At 34.6% G+C, this 14,563-nt stretch overlaps 1 protein-coding gene across 12 annotated transcripts in view; it reads right to left on the reverse strand.

The window, feature by feature from the left end:
* The window catches only part of CSNKA2IP (casein kinase 2 subunit alpha' interacting protein), a 146,535-nt gene that overhangs the window by 32,044 nt on the left and 99,928 nt on the right, over window positions 1–14,563 (reverse strand). For 3 of the 12 annotated variants that reach the window (XM_054482569.1, XM_054482577.1, XM_054482570.1), the window contains one exon: window positions 9,048–9,215. The exons of the other annotated variants lie outside the window; for them this stretch is intronic. The gene's annotated coding sequence lies outside the window, so the exon portion shown is untranslated. The remainder of the gene's footprint in view (window positions 1–9,047; window positions 9,216–14,563) is intronic. 12 annotated transcript variants of the gene reach the window in all.

The raw sequence follows: 14,563 nt of genomic DNA on the forward strand, positions 1-14,563 counted from the left end.
TTAATGGTACCTAATTAGTGTTTGTGTGCATGTGTGTCTTATATATTGAAATTATACACACACACAAATTCTAATAGAGAATGACAAACGTACATGAGATAAATGGATTTTGGCCTTCTAAATCTGGTATTTCCTTTAATGTAAAGCTATTGATTTTTTAAAGTTTCTCAAAAACTATAAAAGTTTTTTAAAACCTCCCAAATTACTTTTTTAAAGTTTGTCTAAACTTTGCTTCTGTTTTTAAGTAAGACAGTCCTTTTTCACCGGGATCTCTATCATATTTTATAAAAATGGTAACAAGAAGCAAAACTCTAGCTGGAGAAAATGTCTGTAAAACATAGACACTCTTCTTGTTGAATTAATCCCTTTACCATTATGTAATGGCCTTCTTTGTCTCTTTTGATCTTTGTTGGTTTAAAGTCTGTTTTATCAGAGACTAGGATTGCAACCTCTGCCTTTTTTTGTTTTCCATTTCCTTGGTAGATCTTCCTCCATCCTTTTATTTTGAGCCTATGTGTGTCTCTGCACGTGAGATGGGTTTCCTGAATACAGCACACTGATGGGTCTTGAGTCTTTATCCAATTTGCCAGTCTGTGTCTTTTAATTGGAGCATTTAGTCCATTTACATTTAAAGTTAATATTGTTATGTGTGAATTTGATCCTGTCATTATGATGTTAGCTGGTTATTTTGCTCGTTAGTTGATGCAGTCTCTTCCTAGTCTCGATGGTCTTTACATTTCGGTATGATTTTGCAGTGGCTGGTACCGGTTGTGCCTTTCCATGTTTAGCGCTTCCTTCAGGAGCTCTTTTAGGGCAGGCCTGGTGGTGACAAAATCTCTCCGCATTTGCTTGTCTGTAAAGGATTTTATTTCTCCTTCACTTATGAAGCTTAGTTTGGCTGGATATGAAATTCTGGGTTGAAAATTCTTTTCTTTAAGAATGTTGAATATTGGCCCCCACTCTCTTCTGGCTTGTAGGGTTTCTGCCGAGAGATCCACTGTTAGTCTGATGGGCTTCCCTTTGATGGTAACCCGACCTTTCTCTCTGGCTGCCCTTAACATTTTTTCCTTCATTTCAACTTTGGTGAATCTGACAATTATGTGTCTTGGAGTTGCTCTTCTTGAGGAGTATCTTTGTGGAGTTCTCTGTATTTCCTGAATCTGAATGTTGGCCTGCCTTGCTAGATTGAGGAAGTTCTCCTGGATAATATCCTGCAGAGTGTTTTCCAACTTGGTTCCATTCTCCCCGTCACTTTCAGGTACACCAATCAGACGTAGATTTGGTCTTTTCACATAGTCCCACATTTCTTGGAGGCTTTGCTCGTTTCTTTTTATTCTTTTTTCTCTAAACTTCCCTTCTCGCTTCATCTCATTCATTTCATCTTCCAGGGCTGATACCCTTTCTTCCATTTGATCACATCGGCTCCTGAGGCTTCTGCATTCTTCACGTAGTTCTCGAGCCTTGGTTTTCAGCTCTATCAGCTCCTTTAAGCACTTCTCTGTATTGGTTATTCTAGTTATACATTCTTCTAAATTTTTTTCAAAGTTTTCAATTTCTTTACCTTTGGTTTGAATATCCTCCCGTAGCTCGGAGTAATTTGATCGTCTGAAGCCTTCTTCTCTCAGCTCGTCAAAGTCGTTCTCCGTCTAGCTTTGTTCCGTTGCTGGTGAGGAACTGCGTTCCTTTGGAGGAGGAGAGGTACTCTGCTTTTTAGAGTTTCCAGTTTTTCTGCTCTGTTTTTTCCCCATCTTTTACACCTTATACAAAAATCAATTCAAGATGGATTAAAGACTTAAATGTTAGACCTAAAACCATAAAAACCCTAGAAGAAAACCTAGGCATTACCATTCAGGACATAGGCATGGGCAAGGACTTCATGTCTAAAACACCAAAAGCAATGGCAACAAAAGCCAAAATTGACAAATGGGATCTAATTAAACTAAAGAGCTTCTGCACAGCAAAGGAAACTACCATCAGAGTGAACAGGCAACCTACAGAATGGGAGAAAATTTTTGCAACCTACTCATCTGACAAAGGGCTAATATCCAGAATCTACAATGAACTCCAACAAATTTACAAGAAAAAAACAAACAACCCCATCAAAAAGTGGGCAAAGGACATGAACAGACACTTCTCAAAAGAAGACATTTATGCAGCCAAAAAACACATGAAAAAATGCTCAACATCACTGGCCATCAGAGAAATGCAAATCAAAACCACAATGAGATACCATCTCACACCAGTTAGAATGGCAATCATTAAAAAGTCAGGAAACAACAGGTGCTGGAGAGGATGTGGAGAAATAGGAACACTTTTACACCGTTGGTGGGACTGTAAACTAGTTCAACCCTTGTGGAAGTCAGTGTGGCAATTCCTCAGGGATCTAGAACTAGAAATTCCATTCGACCCAGCCATCCCATTACTGGGTATATACCCAAAGGACTATAAATCATGCTGCTATAAAGACACATGCACACGTATGTTTATTGCGGCATTATTCACAATAGCAAAGACTTGGAACCAACCCAAATGTCCAACAATGATAGACTGGATTAAGAAAATGTGGCACATATACACCATGGAATACTATGCAGCCATAAAAAATGATGAGTTCACGTCCTTTGTAGGGACATGGATGAAATTGGAAATCATCATTCTCAGTAAACTATCGCAAGAACAAAAAACCAAACACCGCATATTCTCACTTCTAGGTGGGAATTGAACAATGAGAACACATGGACACAGGAAGGGGAACATCACACTCTGGGGACTGTTGTGGGGTGGGGGTAGGGGGGAGGGATAGCATTGGGAGATATACCTAATGCTAGATGACGAGTTGGTGGGTGCAGCGCACCAGCATGGCACATGTATACATATGTAACTTTCCTGCACGTTGCGCACATGTACCATAGAGTCTAAAGTATAATAATAATAATAATAAAGGAAAAAAAAAGAAAAAAAAAACATAGACACTCATATTTCATTGTGATTAGTTTATTAAAGAATGCATTTGGATAAAAATATAAGGTGCATGTATAGACAATCAGTTTAAAATGAATAAAAAAGGAAGACTTTACATCTAAATCAAAATTATTATATCTAGAAATGGCATGATAATTTCACCCTAAGTCTAACAGAATTCTACCTAACTACACAAGGAAAAAAATGTATTCTCTGTCTACAAGATTACCTTCTAATTTCTATCATATTTTCAAAATTCGTAAGAATGTTCAATAAAATACCAAGCTATTGAAACTGAAGACTCTGATAAGAAAACAACTCTACATTTAAGCATTTAACGCAACATATAATCAATCATGGAAATGTACTGTATAACTTTTTTATTGCCTTTTTTTTTCTTGGTACAACAGCAGAAGGAAGGCATAACCTCAAAATCAGTTAATGTAGGAAACCAAGAAATATATTGAATTTAATCCCTATGTTTCTTTATTTTTCCTCCCACAGTAATAAAACTTTCTTCTCTGGAGAAGCTGTATTATTTGAGTAGAAATATGGAGTAGGCAAGTTTCAGACACACTTGTCTTCCAAACCCAGACCCTGAATAAAAACAAACTTTAATCGTTTTCTTGGCAACAGTTAAAAAACAAGCAAATATACCTTAGAAAGGAAAAACAGGTTTACACCTTTCTGATGTTAAGTGATTAGTTAATAGGAGTTACTTCTGCTAATATAGAGTACTATTCCTTCCCTAAAGGACTCATAAACTACTCCAGGCAACACCTAGCTAAATTAGCCACTTATTAAATTGTACTATCCTTTTAATTCACCTCTGAACTCTTTGAACAGGTTATTAAAGGAGGCAGCCAAAGTTTCCTTTTGCACCTGCAAATAACAATTGAATCTACAATTAAGGATCATTTCCTCTTTTTTGAAATTCTAATAATGGCATTAAAACAAAGTGTAATATTTTTATCTGCATCTGGTCAGACTATTTCCTGGCATTTGTGATGAGGTAACCGGATGAATGTATTAAAATGCTACAGAAAGATGCTGAGATAATCTCTAGATGACTTCAGAAATTCAGGCAACTTCTAGACACTGGAGTATACAAGGATGTACATAGACCACACACCTCAAAAGTCACTTTAAGGGGGGAAAAAAACTTTAATTTCTACATGAAAGCGAAAACTGTTCCAATGTTTAATTTGGATGAAACACATTTAAGAAAATATTATTTCTAGTACACTTAGAGTTGATTATCCAAAAAGTACTTTTTTCTTTTCCAAAAAGTTTTAAAACATTTAAGACAATTTGCCTTTCCCCAAACAGTCACATATCCTTTTCTCATATCCACTTTCCTATATATATTCTTTGGAGCAGTTCCCATTTTTTATCTGCCAGAGTTCTAGACACTTCCAAAGCCTTTCCCACACAACTCCTCTTTGAAGCCTAAAGATTATATTCAATATATGTATTAATCTATAATAAGCTATTGTATGTTACTAATTACTCAATTTGTATGTTACTCAACTCTTTTTAAATTAATCTAAAAAAGCCTCTTTCTTAACTCCAAAAAATAGTTCTAAATTTTAGCATTTTCTAGAAAAGTTCTTTGCCACTAACATTCTCTGCATTCGTATCCCTAAACTAAAAAATGCAAAATACATAGTAAAATATTTATAAGAAAATTTTACAAATGTTCAATATCATTGTATATTTCATAGCACAAAATATTTAACTTATTTTACAAATTTTAGACCCAGAAGAAATCGAAAATATTTAGTTTAAGCTTGCCATCTGTGGATGGGGAAACTGAGTCCCCAAATAATGAAGCATCTTGCCTAACATTACACAGCCAGTTAATGGAATGAAGTTCTCCCAGGATTGTCCTGGTTTAATTATAGTGAGCCTGTTCTCTCTCAAAACTATCTCAGTTTGGAAAACAAAGCATTAGCTCACCCTAGTTAATGTGACTACTCAAGTGTAAACCGGAGGTCAGCTTCCAGTTTAGAACTTTTTCTCCTCGTCTCCTCAAAACAAATTTTTTAAAGTACTGAATCCTAGTCCCTATGCAATTATTGGTACAGATAACTTTTCGATGATTTTTTTTTTTTTTTTTTAAGACAGAGTCTCACTCTGTCTCTAGGCTGGAGTGCTGTGGCACGATCTCGGCTCACTGCAACCTCCAACTCCCTGGTTCAAGCAATTCTCCTGCCTCAGCCTCCTGAGTAGCTGGGATTACAGGTGCGCACCACCATGCCCAGATAATTTTTGTATTTTTAGTAGAGACGGAGTTTCACCATTTTGGCCAGGATGGTCTCCATCTCCTGACCTCGTGATCTGCCTGCCTCAGCCTCCCAAAGTGCTGGGATTACAGGCGTGAGCCACCACACCTGGCCAACTCTTCCAAGATCTTTAAAAGTAACTAAACTGAAACCAAACCAATCTATAAAAAACCTAAAAGTGATTACAGAGGAATACATATTATAAATTATATTTTTTTGTTGTTTTATTAGACTGTAAATTTATCTACAAGGGAGATCAAAATAAGTTCTATAGGAAAAGAAGCAACACAGAAACACATGGGGGACAATTTTGAGGCATTTATATTCAACTTATTAACAAGGCATCACATTATTCAAATGAAAGATGTGTAGTACATATACACCATGGAATACTATGCAGCCATAAAAAAGGATGAGTTCATGTCCTTTGTAGGGACATGGATGGCTGGAAACCATCATTCTCAGCAAACTATCGCAAAGACAAAAAACCAAACACCGCATGTTCTCACTCATAGGTGGGAATTGAACAATGAGAACACATCCACACAGGAAAGGGAACATCACCCACCTGGGCCTGTTGTGGGGTGGGGGGAGGAGGGAGGGATAGCATTAGGAGATACACCTAATGTTAAATGACGAGTTAATGGGTGCAGCACACCAACATGGCACATGTATACATATGTAACAAACCTGCACGTTGTGCACATGTACCCTGAAACTTAAAGTATAATAATAAAAAAAAAAAAAAGATGTGCAGTAATACTGGTAACAAGGCAGTGGCTGGAAAGTCAATGAAAAGTGAGGCATTTAAGTTGTGGATATTGAGGAAATTTGAAAGGTAGAGAGTGGATAGAGATTAGAAAAGATTTCACAGAAAAGATGTCACATCTCAGAGAGGACTTTAAGGACAGGCATGATTTCTGGAACCACAATGCTAGAGAGGCAATCAGGCTAGAGAAAAAAGCCTAAGCATGCTCAGGGAATGCAAAGTAGGTGAGACAGGCTGAAGACAATTTGATGGCTTTGGGAGCGGTGATACATGAGTTTGAGGACAATATGGAGATGTAGGGGCAGAAAAAAATGTGGTATCTTTCCCCACCCATCATAAGGTTCACGACCAACACTCTTAATAACAAAAAGACAACTCAACAAGGGAAAAACATAACATATTTATTTCATCAGAGTCTTACGTGACACAGGATCCTTCAGTATGAAGACTGAAGGGAACACTGTCTAGTTTTATGCTTAGATTTGGTAAAGAGTGAACAGTGTGTGTAAATGTGATCGGACACAAAGGGAATGCTCTAACAGTTATCGAATTAGTGGAGAAGCCTGGTGAGGCCTGTCTGGATTCTTGGCCTCTCTCTGTGTGGTCTTCCTTCCTCATGGGAATAAGGCAGAACCCCTTCTGGAATGAGGGTCTTATGATCTACTTTCAGACAAGTTAGGTCAGAAAATTTTTTTAGGGGCAGCACTTACACAGAAAGGTAGGGTTAGAGTCATATCCCTAGCTTTTATGGCTGGCTCTATGTCATAAAATGTGACCCACCTCAGGGAAGAGGAATCCTAGTTTCTAAGGCCTAGCTTGGGGGAGGAAGGTAAACAGGAGAAAGAAGCGTCAGAAAAGAGGCTTTGCTTCTAAGGCCCTTCCAGGGTCCTACAGTTCAAAGTTCTCAGCATGCCAAACCACCATACTTTAAAGTAATATCTTTTGAGCCCCAACAAATAGGAATATGAATGCATGGATGGTTATTTTATGTAATCTAGTAGCCAGTAGGAAACTAGTAAACATTTCAGAGAAGTTGACAATAAGTAAATTATTGTGATAATCTAATAGAAATCTGTAAATTTACAGTATGATTTTAGAAAGTTGTTGCAAATCTTTAGCTGTAAAGAGTAGAATCAATAAGAACATGAATTTGCAAATTAATAAGATTTGAAGTTGAAATACAGTCTCTGCCCTTTGTTGAGTGTTTTGAATAATTTTTTCAGCCTTTGTGGATTCCTTTCCAGATTTCTCCTTTGTAATCTAGGATAATAGAGAGTTCAGTATTGTTATGAGGATAAATAAAAATTAACATATTGAACTCTGTAAATGTGACTGAAATTGGTAATAATAAATGAATAACGATGGTGGGAGTAGCAATGGAGAAGCAGAGATAAATTGTGAGAGACACTACAGAGATAGTCTATCCAACTAGGACTCTTGAATAAAACACTTGTTTTTAACACTGGGCTGAGCTACATGAACAATCAGTCCTTAATGACAGTAATTAAATTTCATTTGCTTTTATGCCAAGATTTTTTTAATTAGTATTTCTCATCTTAGGAAATGATAATGCCTTGGAAAAAAAGTTGCTGATTTGTAATTTTTTACAAATATATAGCAGGCATACAAAAGGAAATCAGATTAAAAGTGTTTAAGAATAGTTTTACAATAATATGACTGAAGAGTCTCATCTTGGTCTATAATCATAATTGGTATTGCACCGTATTCTACTTACTGCTCAACTTCAGTCAAACTTCAAATACAGCCACTTTCATTTAATTGAGGGCAGTATGCCATGAATTCTGAAACATCTGCCACAAATTGAGCAGGACCATTAATGGGATTTGAATTTGGTCTAACTCTGTTAATGGCCCTCCAATAAAATAAATTCTTAGGTACCTTCAATGTAGGTTGACACTGTGGAAGAGGTAGATAGCTGGCTGCAGACGCTAGCATCATTAGTATTATGTTAGTCAGACACCAATGTAAAAATGAAAATGTACATAAGTGTGAAAAACTACACTGGCATCGACTTAAAATTTTGAGAGAGCAGTTATGGCCTGATAATGAAAAGACAACAATTTTTTTCTGTAATTAATAGTACATTTATTGATTTAAGCAGTAGGTTTCAGAAAACACCCTATAAGAATTTCAAGCATATTGGACTTTATTTTAACCTAGAATAAATTTTTCCTAGTCATGAACACTAAGAATTTTGACTAGAAGACAATGTTGCTCACATTTTCCTATCAAAAATTCAGTAAACCCACATATATACAATTATAAAAAGGTTTGCCCTCAAATTTTAAATACTGGCCATTTTAGGAAGCTGATTAAGATTTTCAGTTTAGCAACAGTATGAATATCATCAGTTCGAGTTTGTTTGTGTTCTTGTGGTTGCAATGCAATAGGTAACTATCCAGCAAACTCAATGCCCACCAAAATTTTATATGCTATCAGGATCATATGAAGATCTTCCTTCTTCCTGAATAATCAGATAGCATTTGCTGGAGCTATAGCTCATCAGCTTCAAACAGTCCAGTGCTGTTTTAATTATTTTAATTATGAACTTATGTAGTATTTCTTTCCTTTTAAAAGTCTGTACACTTTTGTATTTTAATTTTGATTTTGTTTGAATTTCATGAAAAGATTATGTTTAATGAAAAAGACATCCTGTTAGCATGATATAACTCAACCATCAGTTTGACTAAGGAATATGGCCAGAAGTGCCTTATAGGATCAAAAGACATTTCTTACAAAAAAAATTAATTTATATTTCCTTTCAATACGTATCAGCTTTTGTGAATCCTGAAATTATCTTGGTGGTATGTCAATCAACCTGTTCTATTTTGAAATCTCCCTTAATGACTTTGATATTAAATTTTCATCTAATTCAGCATTACAGTGCAAAAAAATTGATTAACCTTTCATTCTTTCAAATATGTTACCACTTACAATTCAAAAAATATTTGATACTTGGTAATGCATATTATATGAGGTGTTTATAATGTTTAAAATATGATGTATTTCACCTTGTTAATTTGAATAAAGTAATTCAGGTAAAGAACATCATACAGTAAATATGACTGTCTTTTCTTCCTTCTCTTGCATTATGACTGTCTCTTCTCCTTTCTCTTGCATTCTCTTCCCTTCTCTTCTCTGCAATTTGTTTTCTTCCTGTCTTTCTCTTTACCCTTTTCCTGAAATATATAATGCATACATAATGTGCATTATATATAATGCATATATAATGCATATTAAAATTTATCTCAAAACATTTTTCATTAATCATAAGTTTAAAATTATTCTGCTGATTCAGATCTATAATCTATAAGAACCAGATCTTCTTATTTAGCTAAGAGAAAACTCATATTGTTACCACAAATCCTCGCCATGTAACAATGATTCTGTTTGACTTTGAGCTGTGTTCATTCTGTACTATATGTGCCATGAGAAAGTTCAGTTACGATACTTTTAAAGGCCACAAGTAATAGAAAAGAGGAAATACTTCATATAGCTTTCAATCCAGGAAGATGGTGGTTTAAGTGAAGATAACCTCTGAATTCCCTTCTCCATAAACCTCGGTATTGGCTTTGCCTCCCTCTTCACCTTGGTTTTATCCTCAGTTTGGTTGATAGATAACTATAGAAATTCTTAGAATATCATATAGACACACATGGAAATTTTCAGAGATGGCCAAGAGACCATATTCTTCTTGTGCCTCTTTCTTAAGAATAATTAAATTTTTCTCAGACGCCCACTAGCAAACTTCTTCTCATATTTTCCTGGCCACAATCAGTTCACTTGTCCATTCCTAAATGAATTTCTATGAAGAGTGCTGAGATGATGAAAACAGAAGTAAATATTCAACTTCCAACCCAGGGAGTGGAGGACAAAATAGGTATCCCCAGAGGCATCTGGGAAGGTGAGGGAGGAATGGATACTTCAACAATATGGGGAATATTTGACAATTTACATTTAGAAGGCAGGAAATGGGATGGAATGGTATTTGTAGGCAAACAACAGAACCTGCTTGGTATTTTGCTTTCTCATGTGAACTCTCCTGTCCATCACCCTTCAAAGACCCTGGATTTGTCCACCTAGGCCACATCTGACATGGGACTAAGGAGTTCTAAGAGCCTTTGCGGGGGCAGAGGAGAGTGAAACTTGGTGATAAATGCTGATAAAATTTGCCTTAGGTATTGAACTTTTTAGATGATCATCACTCAGCCTTGGGATCTCTTTTCGACAATACAGCAATCCATCAGTACCTTTATCAGTCTTTTGGTCTTCCCCTAATTCCAAGAGCTAGTATGGATGATCAAAGTAATTATCATAGTATCATAGCTTTGAATCTTTAAATGTCCACGACCCACCATACAGGTACTTCTGTGAGTGGCTTCTTTTTCTGACTGTCCTGACTCTGCCTTGAAATAACTGTTAAAGTACCATTGGGTAGGGAAACTATAATGCAACTTGCTTTGCATTACAACTGGTTTTCATAGCAACCCTGATTTTTGTTTTGGTTTGGTTTGGATTTTTTCTGGGAAGAGAATGATTAAGAGAAGATGCTTGGTCGAGGCCTAGGAATTTAGGGTTGTTTGTTTTTGGTTTTGTTTTTTGTTTTCTAGCTAAGTTTTCTATTTGTCTGCCTTTGCCTGTCCTAACTTTAGCTTGGAATTCAGCTTTCTCCATTTTGGCAGACTGGTGGACACAAAGTTAGCTCAAATGTTGACAATAGGTAGAGAGATCCTCTCTCAGGAAGACAAATATTTTTTTTTTTCTTTTTCTACATTTGGATGGACCACCTCACTTAATCTCTTTACCAGACCTACAAAGACTGAAAAATACTAATACACCATAATACCCTACTTTTTCTTTCTGCTCCAGTATTGGTAGACAGGTAGTTTGTATAGCCAAAAGCAGCAGGAAACAGTGTACTCGAATACTTCTTGTCACTTTGTGATGGCCATCAACTTCCACATTGCAAACAAAGGATCCTTACTACCCAATCTCCTCCATGCCCCCAAGTCTATATTTTAGGTCTGTTATTTGGAACATCTCATTTTTTTATCTAAATTTTGTTCCTGTTGAGATTTTTTTGGCTTGAAATAACAAAAAATTGGGGCTCAAAAATGATTCAAAAATAACACATTTTTTAACAGCATGATATATAATAAGTTCTAGACATGAGTAAATGACCAGTCCTGATCACAAACTAAGATTTTGTACTAAACTAATCCATAGGAACTGGAGAATACCCAGTCCAGTGGAGACAGCAGCAGCAGAAGTAACAATTTCTGCGGGCAGAGGCGACAGCTATAAGTAATCAAGATCAGCATCCAAGCCTGGCAGTGGCAGGTGGTACAGGATGTGTCTGCTCTGTTTTTAGCAACAGAAAGCACAACATCCCCAAGGGAGAAGTATGTGATATTTTCACTGTGATGCTAGCTGCAGCCATGGCTCCTTTATTCCTGATTCTTTTCCAATTCTAGTTCTGCTGCCTTTTCAGAAATCAATAAATTTATTTCCTGCTCAAATCAATGTATTTTACTTGCTTGCAACCAAGAATAAGACCCTAAAGTTGTGCTGTTTAAATTTGACTTTCATATGGAGTTGAATTATAAAAATAGAAAAACTAAACACGACAAAATTAACTAGATATTGAGACAGAAATAACTTATGTGTACAAAATATGTAAGAAGTAACAAAAATGGTTATTTAAAAATCAAAACTATCTCAGGTTAAAAATATTGTAAATAATATTTAAAACACTTAGTAATTGAAATTAAATGTCACCAAAAAATTATCTTTGCTATATATAGGATGCACAAATCAGAAAGAAAACTGTACAACTAAATAATAGAAAAAATAGAACAAAGGCATAAATAGCAATTAAAAGAATGCAATTTTAAAAATACTTATTAATTTGGGATCAATAAGTAATAAAATAAAAAAGTGACCACTAAATTTAAAAAAGAAAACAGCAATCTTTTACCATTTTAAGTTTAACAAATTGACCTTTTCAAAATAATAGTCAATTCTTATGAAGGTCTGCAGAGACCAAATCTTTATAACCTTGGTAATAGTATAATTCAGTATAAAATTTTTAAAATACTGTCTAGCCAATACACACAGCCTGAAATTTGTTTGTACTCAGACTCATTCTGCTTCCAGGTATTAGCATTAATCAAGAATATGAGGAGAAAGATATACGAGCTGTGAACCAGAACTCTTATTCTTAATAGTATTAAAGTTTTAGAAGCAACCTAAATACGTAATGACAAGGGAATCACTGAATCCAAGCTCATTTACAGGATTTATATTATAATATTATAATACAATTAATTATTTTAATATCATTAATATAATACCATATAATAATATTATAATACCATTTTTTAAATTATTGGTAAGATTTCAAGATAGTTTCTTTTTACTTTAACTGTTTTTATTCCTAAATGAGTTTGTATTTTGAAAAAATTCATTCAATTGTTTTTATAGCTACTTTGTTGTATATATTTAAAGTTTGCAGCATGTTTTGATATACTTATCTTCATATATATATACATAGTGAAGTGATTACTACAGTTAAGCAAGTTAACAGTTGCTTAACATATAGTTGCCTCTCCTTTTTTGGTTAGTAAGAGTACCTAAAATGTACTCTCTTGGCAAATTACCAATATACAATACAATATTACTAAATATAGTCTTCATGTTGTACATTAGATTCTTTATGCCTTAGATTTCAGATAGATGATAGATTTCAAATTTTTATTTCTGTTTATATGTATTATATATTTAATAACTATTTTTGAGTAAAATAGATATCAATTGATATATGGAATTAAATAATTACTGAAACTTAGATAACTGTTTATAATTAAAATTATTTCCTAAAACATTCCTTTCATTAAAACAATTGTGAAAATATTAACTGGTTGGTGCTACTAGTATATACTTTTTAATTATTCATTCAGTAAATGAGCATAGTTCAATTTTTCTACAAAAATAACATAGTAAGGAATCTCATAAAAATGAAAAGCCAGCTCAAGTGTCTAAAAAACAAACTACTAGAATAAAATATGGATATTTTAAAGAAACTGAAACAGAAATGTTTTAACACAATCAAAATATCTTATAAAAATAACATATTTTACAGGAAAAAACAACATTACATCATGGGAAAATGACTTGAGCCTTATCTATTATAAATCCAAAACCATTTCACATAAATTTAGACTATCAATAGGACCTCTCCTTTTTCCTGATTCATATAATCAATATATAGCTGCTTAATTTTTCTAAAAGCATGCCACATTTTTACTTGCTTCACTTTGGGAATATTTTTTACAACTTTACCTTTCCAGAAGTTCAAATTAGTTTTCTTTCTTGTTGCTGTTGGCAGAAGACCTGTGCCCACAACTCATCAAGAATTCCTAGATTCTTATCCATGTAATTTATGTAATGGTTTCTAACTTTATTTTAAAACTCCAAACTTAATATTTTTTAATAAGTTAGTCTTTCTTAATTTTATTTCCATAGTTTCTTGGGGAACAGGTGGTATTTGGTTACATGAGTAAGTTCCTTAGTGGTGATTTGCGAGATTTTGGTGCACCCATCAGCTGGGTAGTACATGCTGTACCCTATTTGTAGTCTTTTTTCCTTCACCCCCTTCCAACCCTTTCCCCATGAATCCCCAAAGTCCATTGTGTCATTCTTATCCCTTTGCATCCTCTTAGCTTAGCTCCCACTTATGAGTGAGAACATACGATGTTTGGTTTTCCATTCCTGAGTTGCCTCACTTAGAATAATAGTCTCCAATAGTCTTTTTTTAAGACTATCAAGTGCAGTAGTGAGAAGAAGGGAAAAAGGAAAGAGTGGAACAAGGAGCTCAATCTGTAACTGACTGTGAACAATTGACTGAGATAATTCACTACCTTCAGACCAGCCCCAAACTTAATATTCTAACTTGAACCAATTCCTTACAACCTTCTGTATTTGCTGTTATCCTGGAATTTAATTTTTTATATTGCAGGATTTCTTCCACTAATTCTGAAGTTCAATTGTTCATTTATCTCAAATTTTATGTTGCTTTAGTAGAATGCATCTTAAAATAACTTCCCAAAATTTTTAAGTCTTAGCTTTATTATCTTCTACCATTTAGTATTGCTAATTTGAAGTCTAAACAGACTTTAAATAAAGTCATCCCTATATTTAGAAGAAAGCTCATTTCTTTTTGTTTTCTGGAAGTTTTTGGGTTTTTCTCTTAATCCTTGAAGATCTGCAATGTCACCATTTCAGTAGATGGGGTGTATGTGGATGAGGAAGGGTGCAGGATGGTGTCTATATGTGTAAGAATGTTGTTTTTGAACATTGTTGTTACTACTTCGTTTTAGTTGTTCCTTTGCATTACATTGACTCTTCTAAAAATCTGAAAATTTATCTTACATTTACTTTCCTCTTCTAGCTTTATTTTCTCCTTCTAAAATTTTTCTAGCCTGGTATTGGATACTCTATAACTGGTCTCCAGGTCTCTTACATTTTC

This window comes from Pongo pygmaeus, chromosome 2 (genome assembly GCF_028885625.2).
Source record: "Pongo pygmaeus isolate AG05252 chromosome 2, NHGRI_mPonPyg2-v2.0_pri, whole genome shotgun sequence".
In the NCBI taxonomy this organism is placed as follows: Eukaryota; Metazoa; Chordata; class Mammalia; order Primates; family Hominidae; genus Pongo; species Pongo pygmaeus.